The sequence below is a fragment of the Balaenoptera musculus genome, chromosome 1 (assembly GCF_009873245.2).
Source record: "Balaenoptera musculus isolate JJ_BM4_2016_0621 chromosome 1, mBalMus1.pri.v3, whole genome shotgun sequence".
Taxonomy (NCBI): domain Eukaryota; kingdom Metazoa; phylum Chordata; class Mammalia; order Artiodactyla; family Balaenopteridae; genus Balaenoptera; species Balaenoptera musculus.
Window position 1 is genome coordinate 136962487 of NC_045785.1, and position 5105 is coordinate 136967591.

Sequence of the window (5105 nt, forward strand, 5' to 3'; positions counted from 1 at the left end):
AAGTACCAGGAAGAGAAGTTTCCCCCTCAAGAATCCTCATGTTTATCATAAAATCTTGGGGAGGGGCGGATGGTCCCCAGGGAACTCTATACCTGGATGCTGAGGTGTCTTAGCAAACCTTTCTTCCAGAATCTTCTGTTTCAGGGATCCCATCCCTTAAAGAGTGCGAAACATTATTTTGGCTAGATGTTTAGAGACTGATTACGGCAAACCCCTTCTGAATACTGCAATTTTCTCTTGCCTTGTTTAAGCATCTGAAATAATCATTTTATTGGGGGGACAGAAGTATCCAGGCACAACTTAGATGGGTTTTCTCAAGGTCACTGAGAGGCCATCTTCAGATTCTCTTACATAAGATGTCATATGTATGAGTAATGATCTCAATGATCATGGAACCAAAAATATATATAGTTGAGAATCTGTAAAATAATAATGGTAGTAGCAATAGTAATTCCTTAACATATCATGATTTATAAAGCATTTTTCACAGCATTGTTAATGATAGCTAAACTTTAATGAGAGCTTACTATGTGCTAGGTGTTGAGCCATTTACATGCATATTCACCTTTAATTTTCATAAAAATTTATGGAATAGGTGCTATTATCCCTACTTTACAAAAGGGAGGGAGAACAGGAGGGAGGATGAGAGGGAGGACAGAACAAAAGAAAGGAAAGAAAGAAGAGAGAGGGAGGGAGGAAAGAAAAGAAAGAAAGAAAGGGAAGAAAGAAAGAAAAGAGGAGAAAAAAGAAAGGAAGGAAAGAAAAGAAAAGAAAGAAAGAAAGAAAGAAAGAAAAGGGAAAGAAGAAAAAGAAAAAGAAAAAAAAGAAAGAAAAAGAAAGAAAGAAAGAAAGAAAGAAAAAGTTAATTGAAGAGAAGTTAATTACTTGGCAAAGTTTTCTCACTGATAAATGGTGGAGCTGGATCTCTAACTTGAGTGAGTCTGACTCCAGAGCTGGTAATGTTAAACACCAAAATGCCTAGAGGGGCCAGGCAGGTGATATAAAAAGGGGGAGGCCAGGTATAATATAAAACTCTCTTTAGCTGGAGCCTCTGTTCTTCCAGACCTCTAAATGTAGAAGAGCTCTTGTCCTAGGATCTCTTCTCTACCCACCCTTACTCCATAAATGATATCATCTAGTCCTGTCTATCTACCAAGGACTCTCCAGTTTTTAGGTCAGTCCCCAGCCTCTCCCACACATAGAGACCCATATATCCAATGCCTTTTGTACTTGGATGTCTAACTTAAATTTAACATGGACAAAACCAAACTCTTGAGTCCTCTCCCTGGAGGCCTATCTTCTCTACCCAAGCATCCCTTGTCTCAATAAAAAGGCCAAAATTCACACATGGGCTTAAGACAAAATCCTTGGAGTCAGGCCCACTTACTCTCAGGCCCTATAATCAATCCTCTAGCAAATCTCAACCACCCTACCCTCCAAGAATATCCCAAATATGACTCTCAGGAAAACAGAGTGTATGACCCTCACAAGTCCTAGAGAGTGGGTTACCGCATGCCTTGCAGGGGTACAGGGGAGGAGCCAGGTTTTGATCAGGTGACAGTAGATAGGGTAAGGGGAGAGCTTAGGCCATGGCCTTTATTGGGGTTTCTGCAGGAAAGGCAAGGGAGGGTAAACAGTTTAGGATTGGTAGTTTGAATAATTTTGGCAGGCTTTAGGCTATTGGGGTGGTCTTTAGTTGCCTGGTGCATGGCCCTGGGAATGATTAAGGTAGAGGAATATTGCCCCCTGGGGTGGACAGACCAGATAGAGGAGGCATGGCTCTGGAGTGGTTAGTTTGCAATCAAAGGCCTGCTCCTGGCTGAGCCCTTTGCTGTCTCTAAGAATTGACTAGCCCTGGGAGGGGCAGTCTCTCCCCAGTCAGAAATGTTTGTAAGATGTCAAAGCATCATAATATACGAAAAATACAAAACAAATATATAGCACAGTGCTTCAGCCCCCAACCCAGATTTCTATTTCAGGAAGCTGCCTATGCCCTCAGACCCTCCTAGGAGCAACAGGCCCTGCCTCCCCCTTGCAAGCCCCTCTTGGGGAATCAAGACCTGCCCCTGAATCCACAGGGAAGCTCCGGTCCTATTACTGAGAAACAGATGTCCCAGCTGACCTGCTTAGACTTCATCAGGCCTCCCCTTACTCATTAGGATACCAATTCTAGGCCCCTGCCCTGCCCGCCACCTGCCCCAATAGCAACAATAATATTTCTAACATTTCTGGAGCACTTACTATATGCCAGACACTATACTAAGTACGTCATATTTATTACATCATTTAATCCTTCAAACAACTATATAAATTGGGCACTATTATCCTCATGTTAAAATAAGGGAAACAGAGGGGAACAAGGTCGTGGAGAAAGGAGTGCTGAGTGTGCTGGCCGCCATTTCTTCCACTTAAGCTTCTGCGCCTTTCGCAGGGCTTCCAAACAGCGCTATGTTGGGACAAAGCATCCGGAGGTTCACAACCTCTGTGGTCCAGTAGGAGCGCACCTATGAGGAGGGTCCAGGGAAGAATATACCATTTTCAGTGGAAAAAACAAGTGGCGGTTACTAGCTATGATGACTTTGTTACTTGGGTCTGGATTTTGCTGCACCTTTCTATATAGTAAGACACCAACTGCTTAAAAAATAATCCATGAGACAGATATGAAGAGGAACATTTTAAGATGTGCAGTCTCTTTGAAAAAAGGATCAAACTCTTGAACTCAGCATCCTAGATATGTTTGTAAATAAACATAGCATAAATCCTAAAAAAAAAAAAAAAAAATAAGGAAACAGAGGTTTATGGTAATTAAACAACTTGACTAAGCTCTAAGAACTTAGGCATCTGAGCTGCCAAACCTCAGTCTATATCAAGCACAGCTGCAGGTCAGGTCTCTAAGCCATGTGCTCTACTGGCAGGGTTTCTTAAGTATAGCCCTGGGAATCTCCTACATCAGAATCACCAGAGGCACTTGTCAAACCTATAGATGCCCCAAAGTCTGGGGATGGGGGCCAAAAATCTGCATACTCAACAAAATCCCAAAGGAATTCATATGCACACTAAAGTTTGAGAAACATCGCTCTAAGCTCTATTGTCATGGCCAAGTCTGCTGAGAGTGAACTGATGCCCTCCCCTTAGAGGTAGGACTCAGATCTTTGCAATGGGTATGTCTTCCTTACTCAGCTGAATGCGGATCTTCAGGTTTGTTTCGATATAGGCCCTTTCTCCGCTTCATAGGGTGAACGGCCAGGTGGCTCTTCAAGCCCTACAGGGGGAGGGTGGTATCAATCATCTCGACAGGACTACATGGAGGTGGTAGCTTTGCAAGTGGTTTTCCCTAGTTTGACCTTCAAGGTCAGGCCCAGAAGTGCTGGGGCAGGCTTCAGCAAGGTGCTGGGAGGTAACATAATATCCATGCTGATTTATAGAGGGCCTGTTTGCTCCCTGAGTCTGGGATGCTATGTATCACAGTAAAAATTCAGTCAGCCCCCAGGGGATGGAGGCAGCCAGGTCCCTAACCATCTCAGATCAAAGTGTTCAGATGGGCACAGCTGAGCAGCTAGGGGAAAAAAGGATAAATAGTGAATAAATTTAACCTATGTCCAAGGGCCAGAAATTGACTATGTACGAAACACCCTCAGTACAGAAGAGTGAAATTTTGCCATTTGCAGCAACATGGATGTACTTGGAGGGTATTAGGCTAAGTGTATTAAGTCAGACAAAGACAAATACTGTATGATATCACTTATATGTGGAATCTAAAAATATACAACAACCTAGTGAATATAACAAAAAAGAAGCAGACTCACAGTTATAGAGAACAAAGTAGTGGTTACCAGTGGGGAGAAGGAAGCAGGGAAGGGCAATATAGGGGTAGGGGATTAAGAGGTACCAGCTTATGTATAAAATAAGCTACAAGGATATATTGTACAACACGGGGAATATAGCCAATATTTTATAATAACTATAAATGGAATAGAACATTTAAAAATTGTGAATCACTATACTGTATACCCGTAATTTATATAATATTGTACGTCAATTGCACTTCAATAAAAAAAAAAAAAAACACCCTCAAGAAGTAACCTGATGGGGCTTCCCTGGTGGTGCAGTGGTTAAGAATCCGCCTGCCAACGCAGGGGACACAGGTCTGAGCCCTGGTCCGGGAAGATCTCACATGCCGCGGAGCAACTAAACCCGTGCATCACAACTACTGAACCTGCGCTCTAAAGCCCGCGAGCCACAACTACTGAAGCCCGCGTGCCTAGAGCCCGTGCTCTGCAACGAGAAGCCACTGCAATGAGAAGCCCGTGTACCGCAACGAAGAGTAGACCCCGCTCACCGCAACTAGAGAAAGTCCGTGCGCAGCAACAAAGACCCAACGTTGCCAAAAATAAATAAAAATAAAATAAATAAAAATTAAAGAAAAGAAAATCCCCTTCTTTAAAAAAAAAAAAAGAAGTAACCTGATGGATTAGAGTCTGTAGGCTTCTGTCTTCATGGTACTTGTAGCCTAGGTCTCTTAAAGCACTTTGAAGAGGGTGAGTTACTTCTCAAGGCAGCATAGTAGAGCCTGTAGTGGAAGGGCCACTTGGAACTGAAGTCAGCCTCCCCTCAGATCGGGGGAATGAACTGCCTGTCTGACAGTGCTGGGCTAGGAGCTCCACCCCTCTGTTCCCCAGCTCTGTAGCCTGGTGCTTTTACAGAACTTCACAAAGCACCTCCATAAACACTGTCCCATTTGACCTTCTCAAAACCCCAGTTGGCCAGGCCAGGCTGTGTATTAGTTTCCTAGAGCTTGTCATAATGAATGACCACAAACTGGGTGTCTTAAAACAACAGAAATTTAGTCTCTCACAGTTCTGGAGGCCAGCAGTCCAAAATCAAGGTGTTGGCAGGGTTGGTTCCTTCTGGAGACTGAGGCAGTATCCATCCCATGCTTTTGTCCTAGCTCCTGGTAGCTGCTGGCACCCCCCTGCCATTCCTCGGCTGATACACCTATCACTGCAATCTCTACCTCAGCCTTCACGTGGCCTCTCTGTGTTTCTCCTCTGTGTCTGTGTCTCCTTTTCTGTTTCTTATAGGACAACTACCATTGGATTTAGGGC

General features: G+C 43.7%; 1 pseudogene; it reads left to right on the plus strand.

The window, feature by feature from the left end:
* Positions 1-2448: 2448 nt before the first annotated feature.
* Positions 2449-2760, plus strand: LOC118882298 (annotated as a pseudogene).
* Positions 2761-5105: the final 2345 nt, after the last annotated feature.